This window comes from Tenrec ecaudatus, chromosome 4, assembly GCF_050624435.1.
Source record: "Tenrec ecaudatus isolate mTenEca1 chromosome 4, mTenEca1.hap1, whole genome shotgun sequence".
Lineage (NCBI taxonomy): Eukaryota > Metazoa > Chordata > Mammalia > Afrosoricida > Tenrecidae > Tenrec > Tenrec ecaudatus.
This window is the reverse complement of record NC_134533.1, coordinates 59,816,795-59,830,590: the sequence shown is the minus strand read 5'-3', so window position 1 is coordinate 59,830,590 and position 13,796 is coordinate 59,816,795. Positions and strand designations below refer to the sequence as shown.

Sequence of the window (13,796 nt, the reverse complement as noted above, 5' to 3'; positions counted from 1 at the left end):
AGTTACATAATTTTATGTTAACTTGAAGATATAAAAGTGTCGGGGTGCAGTCTAGCCTATCAATTAGGTCATGGTGCCTCCTTGTGGGTGTGGCCCTCTCATAAGGTGGGTACTGGGAACCACACCTCCCTCTCTGCCTTCTCCTTCCTGTTGATGAGCCATGCTGAGATGTGCGCAAGCCCTGGAGATGCATCCACCACCATTGGATCCACAATGCTTTGCATTCACCAGCTGGCGATGTTCCTGCATTATGCATCCATTGCTCATGGCTTTGTGATTCTGAAAAGAGAATTATGGACGTGAGTTGGACAGGAATGGAATGTTTTATTTATTTATTAACCCATACAAAGTACAGGTCATTTATTCCCTTCTAGCTCTAGGCTCAGTATATAGATGACTTATCTTTACCCTTGGGATTGGTAATTTTCTCCATGTTGCTGCTAATGATATGATAAAGTTCAGCATAGAAGGTCCTCAGGTTCAGCACCATGGCAGAGGGCTCCCTGAAGGTTTCCTTATTTTGCTCATGCACCAGGGCTCAGTAGTCCATCACATGGGTCACCTTGGAGTCCTTGGAGATGGCATCCCCACGTTCGGAGAAGTACTTGGAAATGGTTGTCTGGAAGGCTTCCATCTTGGTCTTGACAGAAGTCACCCTCTCTAGCACATTCTCCTGGATGGCCAACCCAAAAAGTCATTGCCATTCTCAATCTTGGGAATCAGATGTTGGATCCATGTGATCACCAGAATGCATTTCTCTTTTAGAGTCCAGACTTCTGGCCTCATTAGGGAAAGCAGGGCCAGAACCTTCTCATTCCCAGGGAAAAAGCTGCACTTGGGAAAGTCTTTCTTCTCTGGCTTATCCATTTCCATCTCATCATCCTTGGGTGTGTGTGGGGCGGGGGGCGGGGAGGGGGATGTCTGGGATAGGGATGTCCAGCGGGGCCCGAATGGAAGCTGGGGCAGTCATATTGAAGGAGTCCACTTTCAGCATCTGATTCAGGTACATGATCTTCTGTGGAAAGAATGTGCAGAGGAATTTCTCAGTCTCCTGGAAGAGATTTTGCCTGAAGACATCCACCTATTTGCGGGTGTCCCTGCTCAGGCACACCCCACAAGGCCTGGCCATGCTCTTAACAGTTGTGAGGTCTTCAGTCTTCCGACTCACCACCACCAGGGCTTTCACTTTCACTCTGGGATGTTTTATAGATGCATAATTTGTGTTTTGATCTAGAGCTCTCTTACATATATATTAATGTCATTGGGTTTGTTTTTCTAGTCAACCCCGCATATACACCTGGTCACTATGGCACGAGGGAGTAAGGGACCATAAGAGAGAGGACAGGGCCACAATGACACATCCTGTAGAGGTCCAATACATTTTCCTTCGTGCATGGACTCATGGTAATCAGAGGAACTCAATGTTCTACAACATGGAAATCACAGCCTAAAACTTGATACGCAGAGGTTGCGGCAAGATGGCGACTGAGTAACGCACACTGGAGGGATTCCACAGAAATAAATGCAGGAGAGCCACTGAGAGGGAAACTCCACACTTTTAAGTCACAGGAGGAGTATCATAAAGATAAGTAGACTCAGATCCATTAGGGTTTGAAGAGCTATGGACTTTTGGCTTAGCACAGCAGAGACTGGCTAGGACTTAGCTTTAGCCCTGCCACAGTTATGGCCAACGCCAGGCTACTTTGGCCAGTCCAAGGGCTTTACTTCAACACATCCACAGCTGCTGCAGCCTTGGAGCAAGGTTTAAACCTCTCCAGTCAGGCAGTTTGGGCTCATCTATTTCTTAAGTCTCCCCCCCACCCCCACCTCTTTCCTGCCACAGTCTTGGCTGGTTCAGTTTTTCCTTTTCTTTTTTCTCCCCTTACTTTCCTTTCACACACCACTGCTGGCCTCCATGGTGCTCCCCTTTTCCTAGGGCAAGCAACTCTGCCCACCGTACACCCAGCTGGGGGAACTCTACCCACCCTCTTAGCTGCTGGGGGAACTTGCGCCTGTCCCCCGGGCTCTACACACTCCAGGGAAAACTCCCACTGTCCTCATAGTGGCTAGGGTAACCTTTGCTGCCATTTTAGCAGCTGGGGGAACTTCCGTCCACCTTCCGAGGCCTGACACACATCTGGAGGAACTCCCAAAGACCTCTTACTGGCTGGGGAACTCCTGCCTCCCTCCCATGGCCCCATAAGTGCCTGAGGGAAAGCCCACTACCCTTCCAGCACCTGGGGGAACTACTGCCACCCTCTTAGAAGCTTTGAGAAATCCTGACAGCCTTCTGCCACCCCCCACATGGATGGTAGAACACCCGTTGCCCTCAGAGCGGTTGAGGGAACACCCTTCTACCCTCCAAGGCCCTCTAAGTGGCTGGGGGAACTCCCACCAATCCCTCGTGGTATTCTACTCAGTTCAGGGAACCTCTGGTCATCTTTCATGGTGCTCCATGCAGCTGGGGGAACCCATGACCACCCTCTGCAGCCCTACACATGGATGAAGGAACTTCATCCCACCTTCTGCAGGGCTTCATCCCACCACCCCTCTGCTACACTTCACACTGCTGTGGGAACCTCTGCCCAACCTCCATGGTGCTCTTTCTGACTAGGGCAATTCAGCCCTTCATCTGTGGTGCTATACACTAATGTGGGCACACCCACGCACCCTCAGTGGCACTCCTGCAGAGGTGGAAACCCCCATATGCCCTCTAAGGCTATCCAAGCTGCCATGGGCCACACTGCTATGGCTTCGTGCGAGCCTACCTAGTGTAGTGCCATCCTCGCTAGCCCACAACCACCTGACGAGCATCCCCTTAGAGGGCCATCCAATTTTCCTTCCAACTAACAGAATACTTGTTGGTTAGGGAGGGAGTGAAACCACAGTGGGATAAAGTGGTAGCCCGACCGCCCAGCACAGTTAGCTGCAGGTCATCCATAGCAGCATTTCTATGAGTCTCCCAAAGAGAAACTCAAGTTCTCTTCAACACTCGGGAAAATGGTGCCAAGTTACTTTAAAATGACATGCAGACAGCAACCAGCCCCCAAAATCTCAATGAAAAGGCAGGAGATTCAAAAGGCTATGTCAGCAGAAGTCCTGGACCTAACAACGTGCAAAGAAGAAGCAGACGTTGATCTACAAAGGAAAGAAATCTTTGGAATGCTGCTTGAAGTCATAAAGGATACAGAAAAAGGATGAATGATGAAACGATAGAGGTGGTAAAGGCCACGCACCAAAGGGAAATACAAGAGTTAAGGAATGAGCACCAAAGGGAAATACAAGTGATAAGGGATGAGGTAACAGAGGCAAATAATAAATTAACAGACATCACGAGCAGACTAGAAGAAGCAAAGAACCATACCAGTGACCTCGAGGACAACCAGACAGACTTAAACAAACTGGAAAGATGGTCAAATAAGTTAATCAAAGAAGCTGAAGAAAACCTAAGAAAAAAGTCTGATACCATGACTAGGAACAGCATTTGAATAACTGGATTACCAGAACAAGACAAAAGGAAGAAATCAACTGCAAAAATATCATTGGAAATCCTGGAAGAAAACTTCCCCCAGGGAGATGTTGGACAGTGTAAAACATGAAAGAAAAATAATTTACAAATAATCAAGGGTTCATGAGGGAAGGGATGCAGGGAGGGAGGGGAAAAAAGAGGAGCTGATACCAAGGGCTCAAGTAGAAAGAAAATGTTTTGAGAATGATTATGGCAAGAAATGTACAAATGTGCTTGACACAATGGATATGTATGGATTATGATAAGAGTTGTACAAGCCCCCAATAAAGTGATTTAAAAACCAACAAAAAACTTCCCCAGTTAATGAGAATCAGGCAATCATTTAGGAAGCAGAGAGCACACCAGCTAGACTGAATCTGAGGAAGAAGTCAGCAAGGCACATAGTAGTTACACTACCTAACATTGAGGAAAAGGAGAAAAATCATAAGAGCAGCTAGGGAAAAAAAAGGTAGTCACTTATAAAGGTACTCAGATAATAATATGCTCAGACCTATCATCAGACACCATGAAGAGGAGGAGAGTGGAGTAACATCTTTAAAAAGTAGAAATAGAACAATTCCAACCCAAGAATCCTCTACCATGCCAAACTATCAAGATAGTTGGGAAAATACGAGTCTTCCTGGACAAGAAAATTTCAAATTATGCGTTAAAACAAACCGAGCTCTACAAAAAATTCTTACCGACCCACTGTGATCAGAAGAACATCATGCATTGAGCACAAATGGGAGACCACCACATCGAGCATCTCCACCCAGAGGTCAACACATTGAAAATAGCCCCCACGACAACATTAACTCAATGTTGTAAAGACAGAAATAATGAATAACCCTCCCCCCAACACACAATGCAATGATAAGAAGGGAGGTAGGTAAATATCCAACACAGAAAGTATGAGATGTCATCAGAGCCCACACACAGATGGATGTAATAACTCTGAATGTCAATGGACTGAATTCATCCATTAAAAGACAAAGACTAGCAGACTGGCTAAAAAACATAACCCATTGATCTATTGTCTACAATAGAAACATCTCAAGCTTGCAAACAAAAATAGGCTGAGAATTAAAGGCTGGCAAAAAATATACCAAGCAAATGGCAATTCAAAGAAAGCAGGGTTGCAGTCCTGATCTCTGACAAACGTATCTCAATGGGCAAGCCATAACAGGAGATAAAGTAGGGAAGGGCAATATGTAAGGCTCAAGGGAACAGTAGACAAAGAACAAGTGAGTATAATATGTATGTGCCTAACAAGAGACCTGTGAAATTCGTCAAACACTCCAAAAGATGAGAAAAGAAATCACAGGTTCAACAAGCATAGATTACTTTAGTACATGGCTCTCTGAGAAATATAGATCACAGGAAAAGAAACTTAACAAGGAAGCTATAGAACTAAATTCTACAATTAGGCAATTTGATCGAAAGTTTACAGCTCTTAATCCAAACGCAAAAAAAAATCACATTCGTTTCAAGTGCGCCCAACACACACTTGAAGATAGAATACATGCTGGGGCACAAGTATATCTGAATACATTCAAACACATGGATCACTCAAACTTACATCTTGGACAACTGTGAAATAAGGCTGGAAATCAACAAAAGGACAGTTAAGAAAACAAGGGCAAATAACTGAATGATGAATAACTAACTCTCTTGTGCAAAATGAATGTGTACTGGTCCAGATCAGAGATGAAATATGAAAATTTTTAGAAACCAAAGAGAATGAGAATACAATGTACCAAAACCTTTGGAACACAGCACAAGCAGTGATAGCAATAAATGTAACATAACAAAGGAAGTGAGACTTATAATGGACACTTTGTCACAAAGCCTCCAGCAATTACAGCAGAGTCAACATAATCCTACTAATGGCAAGAGAAAAATAATAAAAATCAAGGCAGAGATAAACGAGTAATGAAAATAAGAGGTTAATTACACAGCACTACAGAGTCCTATACCGCAATGAATTTAACAACTCAGAAGACATGGACATACCTGGAAAAGCAATCCTTCCCGAGTTATTCCAGATGGACGTCAAGAACCTCAACAGACCCATAACAATAGAAAAAAATATGTAAGGTTATCAGGGACTACAACTGAAACATCCCCTGGGCCAGAGGGCTCCTCCAGAGAATTTTATCAAGCATTTAGGGAAGAACTGAAATCAATCCTACACAAACTCATCCAAAGCATAGAAAGGGACGGAACTCTCCCAAACTCTATCTATGAAGCTAGTATAACACTGATACCTAAAGTGGTAAGGATCCCACAAGAATTGAGAACTACAGACCGATATCTCTAATGAGAACCAATGAAAAAATCCTTAACACAATATTGACCAATAGAATACAAAAGTATATAAAATGAATAATTCATCATGACCAAGTGGGATTCATTTCAGGGATGCAAGGATGGTTTAATATCCGAAAGTCCATCAACATTATTCACCATATTAACAGGAAAAAGGATAAGAACCACTTGATAATATTGATAGATGCATAAAAAGCATTTGACAACATCCAACACCCATTCCTGTTTAAGGCACTCAAGAAGATAGGAATGGAAGGAAAATTCCTCAATATAACACAAGCCATATATGACAAACCAACTTCCAATGTAGTAATGAATGGAGAAAATATGAAAACATTCCCACTGAAAAAGGGGACCAGACAAGGATGTCCTTTGTCCCCTCTTTTATCCAACATCTTACTGGAAGTCCTAGCTAATAATGCAAGGCAAAGGAAAGACATTAAGGGAAGTCATCTGGGGAAAGAAGAGGTGAAACTATCATTATTTGCAGATGATATGATCTTACATATTGAAAACCCTAAAAGCTCCACAAGAGGAGTACTGGAAGTGATAGAGGACTAGGATTGTGGCAGCATTCAAGATCAACAAACAGAAATCTATTGGATTGCTATATACAATGGACAAGATCATAGAAGAGGAGATCAATAAGGTACTACTGTTCACAATAGCAAAGCACAAATTGAAATATCTAGGGATATACATAACCAAACCAAAACAAAACAAAAGATTTGTACAAGGAGAACTACAGAACACTATTACAAGAAACCAAGACTGACCTCCACAAATGGAAGAATATCTCATTCTCATGAATCGGAAGACTCAACATAGTAAAGATGTAAATCCTACCCAAGGCACTATTTAAATTTAATGCTATACAAATACCAACATCTTTTTTCAAGGAATTGAAGAAACTGACTACCAACTTCATATGGAGAGGGAAGAAGCCCAGAATTAGCAGAGAACTCCTCAAGAAGAAGAACAAAGTGGGAGGGCTTGCTTTACCTGACTGCAACACCTACTACACAGCCACAGTAGTCAAAACAGCGTGGTATTGGTATAATGACAGATACTCAGGCCAATGAGAAAGAACGTAAAATCCAGAGGTGAAAACATCTGCATACAGACAAGTGATCTTCAATAAGGGCCCCCAAAATATTAAATGGGAATGAGACACCCTTTTCAACAAATGGTGCTGGAAAAAAATTGATATCTACCTGCAGAAAATGAAGCAAGATCCTCACCTCACTTCATGCAAAAGAATGAAGTTGAGGTGGATGACAGACCTTGAAGCAAACCCCCACACTATTAGAGCTCTCAGTGAGGGAATATGGATAAATCTAAGAACTCTGGTGCCAGGGATACATAGGCTGTCAGAAACAGGGAAGAACACAACGCAGAGGAGGCACAAATTGACAAGTAGGATATACTGAAGATAACACACCTGCGCACATTGAAAGACTTTGCTGAGCAAGTGATAAGAGAGCCCACAGACTGGGAAAACATCTTTAGCAATGACACATCAGACAAAGGGCTTATTACTAAAATCTACAATACTCTGCTAACCTGCAACAAGAAAACAAAACAAAACAAAGAGCCCACTGAGGATAGAAAAAAGACCTAAACAGAAGTTTCACACGGGCAGAAATCCAAATGGCCAATAAACACATGAGAAAATATTCAAGATCATTATCCATAAGGGAAATGCAAATTAAAACAACTATGAGATACCGCTTAACATCCTCCAACATAGACCAATTAAAAAAATCAGAAAGCAACAAGTGCTGGAGAGGGTGTGGTGGAATAGGAACTCTTTTTCCCTGCTGGTGGTCCTGTAGACAGTGCAGCCACTATGGAAATGGATCTGGTGATTCCTAAAACAAATGGAAATCGAGTTCATATGACCCAGTAATCCCCCTACTGGGCACATACCCAAAAGAAGTGAGACAGACCGAGACCAGACATCTGTCCTCCAATGTTCATTGTGGCACAGTTCACAATTGCAAAGACCTGGAAACACTCTAAATTTCCATTAAGTGATGAATGGATTAAAAAACCCTGGTATATACATGCAGTGGAGTACTATGCAGCCCTCAAAAGCAGTGATGAATGCATGAAGCACATTGCCTTATGGAAAGAGTTGGAGGAAATTATGCTAAACAAAGTTAGCCATGAACAAAAGGACAAGTACAACATGAGTTCATTGAAGTAAGCTCAAAAAGTACAATGGGCATAGAGGATAAGCTACTTAATGCATAAATCCTGGGTCGAGGTCCAGGCACTTTGACAGGGGTCTGATCCAACTCATGTATGCAAATGGCAGCCAACTGAAAAGGTGGGGAAAAGAGGGGGAAGAAAGGAAAGAGAAAACAAAAGAAAACAAAGGTGATGGGGAACAGGGCACTAATACACCCAAGGGGAGGGGATTGTTTATGTCGCCACAGGAAAGGGAGAGAGGGACCAGACCCCATCCCAGAGTGCCAAGCCTTGAGGACAATACACTGGCATGGAGCAGCAAAGTAAGAGAGGATGACAGGGATGGGCCTACGCCGAGCTATGTTGATCCCCTCCCCAGAAGAAGGCAATGCAGAGGACACCACTAGATATAGCCTGGAGAGAGAGATGGGTCTGCCCAGACTACACTGGAGTGAACTCCAGTGGGAGGGAGAGAGAGAGAGAGAGAGAGAGAGAGAGAGAGAGAGAGAGAGAGAGAGAGAGAGAGAGAGAGAGAGAACCTCATCATGGCCCACCAAGCCCCAGGGATGATCTCTCTGCTTACAGCAGCCAGTGCATAGAGAGGACCATAGGGCCAGCACCATCAGGAGACTTGAAGTTCCCTTACTGACCCATAGGGGTATGGGGGACAGCACTGGAGATGTGTGAAAAATGTACCTGGTCTACCCCACGCACAATAGGGTGAAACGCGAAGGGGGTACAACTGGTCAGCAAGGGGAGCAAAGTAACCAAGTCCTCAAGGAATCCTGAAAATAGACTTCTGACTTGGGGGACAAGGCTTGGCATCTCATCAGACTTGATCAGAAAGCATACATAAGGCTCAGCAGACAGACCTGGTACAATCTATTTTTTTAATCTTGTTCTGTTTTGTTTTATTATGTTTTGTTTTTCTTTCACCCTATGTCTATATAAGATAGGCAGAATGGATATCCCAAGGAGAAAATTACGGGACTGGGGAGGGACATGGGCGAGGAGGAGGTGGGGAGCGAACATACTCAGGGATAATGGAACAACAAGAGATATAAAATTGATGGTGAGGAGAGCATATAATGCCAGGTGGAGCTTGATCAAGAGCAGTGTATCTGAGAGGAAATGCTGAGAGTCAAGTGGAGGTTGAGCATGATAGTAGGCTAGGAGGAAGGTGAAAGGAAATAGAGGAAAGAAATAGGTAAAAGCTGTTTATAGAGGTATAGCTATAGGCATGTATATATGCAAATATATTAATTTATAATGAAAGGGATAGAGGCCAATGTACATGTATTTATAGGATAAGTATTAAGGTAGATGATGGACTTTGGGCTTCTACTCAAGGCCTCCCTTAACACAAGAACCCTTTGTTCTGATAACCTGGCACTCTGATACTCACCTTCCTGACACAATCACTGAAGACAAAGTGAGTACATAAACAAATGTGGTGAAGAGAGCAGATGGTGCCCAGCTATAAAAAGATATAGCGTCTGGGGTCTTAAAGGCTTAAAGATAAACAAGCAGCCATCTAGCAGGGAAGCAAACAAGCCCACATGGAAGAAGCACTCCAGCCTATGTGATTATGAGGTGTTGATAGGAACAGGCAACAGGTATCAAAAGATCCCAAACAACAACTACATCCATGTGAAAGAAGGGGGTTGGAGAGGAGACTCAAAGCCCATCTGTAGATAATGGGATATCACCCCACAGAAGTGGTATAAGGAAGAGATAAGTCAACCAAGGAGCAGTATAGCAGAACTATACTGGCAAATCACATGCTATTCCTCTAGTTCCTGAATACTTCCTTCCTCCCCCTACTACCATGCCCCAGTTCTCCCTCACAAATCTGGCTACACCAGAGAACCCACATTGATGCAGACAAGAGCTCTTGACACATGGAATTCAGGACAGATAAACCCCTCAGGAACAGTAATGGAAGTAGTGATATAAGGGTATGGGGCTGGTCAGGGAGGGGGAAAGAGGAACCCATCACAAGATTGGATATATAACCGACCACCCCCCAACGCCCAAGGGGATGAGTAACAGAAATATGGGTGAAGGGAGACAATGGACAAGGTAAGATACAAAATTACAGTAACAGCATACAATTGATCAAGGATACACAAGGGATGGGGGGTGGGGGAAAGAGGAGCTTATACTGAGGGCTCAAGTCAGAAATTGTGGTTATATAATCTGGTGTCAATTTGAGGATTAAGAGTGTAGGGGTGGAGTCTAGCCTGTCAATCAGAATATAGCCAATGAGGCCTCTTTGTGGGCATGGCTTACTCCTGAGAATCCTGAGAACTCCTGTATTTCCCCTTGTGAGGCAGGAGACACACCCACCCTCTCTCTGCTCATTCCCTTGGAATGACCCTGTGAAACATTTCTGAGGAGAAGCCACATGAAGCTACCCTGAGACAGTCAGAGTTTCAGAGCTAACGAACCACATGGAGACCCTTGCCAGCGCTGAGATGCTTACAACGCCACTGAATCCACAAGAGTTTCAACCCACTGGCCTGTGATCTTCCTGCATTCAGCGTCATTGCATGTGTTTCATGAGTCTGAAGAAGACTTTATAGATTGGTATCAGACACATGGGCTAATATCAGACTTATAGACTTGATTTGGACTGTGCTGGGATGTTTTTCTCAATATTCAATTGCTCTTGTGTATAAGTTCTTTCTTATATACATATGAGGGTCTATGAATTTGTTTCTCTAGTCAACCCAGACTAACACAGAAATGTTTTGGAAATGTTGATGGCAAGGGCAACATATGTACAAATATCCTTGATACAATTGATGTTTGGAATGCTATAAGATCTGTATGAGTCCCCAATAAAATGATTTAAAAAACAAACCTTCTGAGATGGCACCCAGCAACCCTTGTCAGGCTTAGGCACTGGTGAGGGGTAATCAGCCAGTATCTGAGCACACCACCATACTTTCTTACTATTGAAATGATAAAAGTCTGGTGGTGCTGCCAGCTAAGTGTTGAACTGCTAACCACAAGGTCAGTAATTCAAAACCATCAGCTTTCTATCCCGGTAAAGAGTTACGTCTTAGAGTCCCACAGGGGCAGTTCTACTCTGTCCTCTAGGGTCTCTCTGAGTTAGAATGAACTCAGTGGTAATGAGTTTGACTTTTCCTTCTTTTAGACCTCTGAAAAAGTGAGCCCCTTTTCTTGTCTTCCACCCAAGCCCAAATTATACCTAGGTTTATGCCTTTCAGGGTAAAATTGTAATACTGGCGGAGGAAAGCAGCAGACCGCTTTCAAACCTTAGTTCAGAGGCTGAGCTAGCCTGTTGCAACCCAGAGACTTGTGCTCAGGCTCAGAGACTTGTGATCAGAACAACAACAACAACAACAAAACAAACAATAATTAGAATAGGCTCTCTATATACATCACAGTTGCCAAAAGCCAGATGAATTGCTATTTTCCCTTCTCCACAATCCTCTGAGGGAGACATTTTTAAGCTTTTTCACAACTGGGGAAAATTGAGGCTCCGAGTGGCCAAGTGACTCGCCCCAGGTCACATAGCTGGAGGGTGGCAGAGCTGGGCTTCCCACTCATGTCTGTTTGACTCCAAAGCCTTGGCGCTGCTGACTGCGCCAGAGAGAATCTGAGTGTGATGGATGTTTTACCCTCCAGGCCTCCCAGGGGAAACTCGGCAAGATGGATAATGAGGAAGTCATTTTCCAGGGGAATCAATGTGGGTGAAAGATTAATTGAGGAACCACTGCCAGGAGGAGAATGCTGCGGAGTCTAGAGTGTGTTCCAGCAAACTCAGGGCACCCGGGAGGGGAGAACATTCTTTGGGAGGAGAAAGCACACAGGAGGGGGCTGAAGGAGGCTGCTCGATGCTGGGTTGCTCAAGGACCCCAAGAATCTGACCTCGGGCACTTTGTCAGGTGGTAGTACTCACAGGATGTCCCTGTTTTGATGCTGTCCACCTACTGGCCCCAACTGCCTCCATTATTCGGGGGTCTGGGTTTTCTCTGTATGCCACATCCCTCTCCACAGCCAAGGCCATGGCCTCCGTGGGGAGGAGTGTACCACACTCCGAGCCTCTAGTTCACCTTGCTGCCAGCCCTGCCTCGGGTGCCCGGCTCTGCCACGCCTTCCTCTCTGCCATGTTTTCCAGGGAGGCCAGGCCATGCCGTGGAATGATCTCAGAGCTGTCTGGACTCTGGACTCCATCAGTCACTGAACTAATCTGGGTCTCTCCTTTCTTGTTGCAAAATGCCAACAGTATTTTGGCCACCAAGATTGGTGGTGATAGTGTTAGGTAGCTCACTTAGGGACAGGGGGTTGTCTGTCCCATGCCTGCAAAGACCCCCCATAGAGGAGGTTGGAAAGAAATCAGGCAACCATTAGACACCTATGAAGACCCCAAACTGACATGCTCATACTCAAGCCCCCAAGCTGGGTGGGAGGTACATCTAGGAGGGCCAAACTAGGCCCAGGCTCATGACATCACCCAGGTGGGCCTAACTCAGCCAATGGGGTCAACCAATACTATCAACCATGCCTTCCCCCAGCCAGGGGGTGGCCTAGAATAAAGGCAGGGAGCATGCTCCTGGGGCGCTCTCTTATCGTGCTTCTGGTCAGAGGCAGGTAGAGGGGGCCTACTCCTACTCCCACTCCGGGCCTACTTGGGACCCACAGCCTCTGGCTCCACATGCTCTCAGCCTCTAGAGTTCTTGGGCTTCTGGCCTCCTGGGATTCCCACCCCCACCCTAAGATCCAGACACGTGGGTGATGTTTTCCATGTGGTGTTCGGGCCCAGTTGTGAACTCCTTTGAGACTGTAAAACCTGAAACTCGTCCCGTCCTTCATAAAAACCCACTTGGATTACAAAATGGGCTTTGGCGTGAATTCTTTGATTGTGTGAAGTCAAAGTATTACTGACTCTAGAAACCTAACAACAAGGCAAACACAGGCTGGAAGCTCCCTAGTTCAGAGCCAGGTCCCAGGAATCTGTTCAGTAAGAAATGATAATTGAATCTTACAAATGCCACCTTAGGCTCTTCACAGCCATGGCCCCTTCCCTGTCTTATGGCCCCTCTTACGGTTGACTTTGATTTTGGCCTCTAGGATATGCGCTATCCTTCCTCTTCCTGGGCACTTGTTACTTCTAACCTAGCTCCCCTGTGCTGAGTTCAGGGGCGGGGCAAAGGCAGCTTCTATCAGGCCCACCTGCTCATGGGGATGAGCGACACCTACTCTTCCACTTAGCCTGCTTTAGAAAAAGTTCAAGGAGTGAATTCTCCAGAGCTGCATGTTCATCTGTTTGGTCTGAGTGTTCATGGTGGAGAGGGGCTAGGGAAACAGGTCTTCACCTTTCCAACGGGCCACAGATCACCTTTTCTTTGTTCCTGTTACTGGAAAACGTGCAGTCTCTCTGGCTAGACTGAGTTTGGCTTTTCTCTCTTTGTCTGGACCTTTCAAGGCCCTCTGCTAAGTAGTTCTCTTATGGCTGTGATGGGCTTTGAGAAGCTTTCACTTGTTCCTTGGTGTGAAAGACCCTCTCCTACCCATCCTCTCAGCTAGAGAAATGCTCCCCTCTATGGAAGGGCTGAGGTGGTAGAAAGTGGGGGCTCTTGAATTCCAGAGGAGAAGAAGCAGGTCTCGTCCTTCCAGGAGAGCAGAGAGAGTAAACACATTGGGCATGCCGAATTGGGGGGGGGGGCAGGCTGAACGCCCGATATGGAAAAATGACTGAACAAAGCTTGAGGGAGAGATGCAAAGAGATGACGAA

The 13,796-nt window shown here is 45.1% G+C and overlaps 1 pseudogene; it reads right to left on the bottom strand.

The window, feature by feature from the left end:
• Window positions 1–382: 382 nt before the first annotated feature.
• LOC142446691 (proteasome activator complex subunit 2 pseudogene) lies at window positions 383–1,129 on the bottom strand (annotated as a pseudogene).
• Window positions 1,130–13,796: the final 12,667 nt, after the last annotated feature.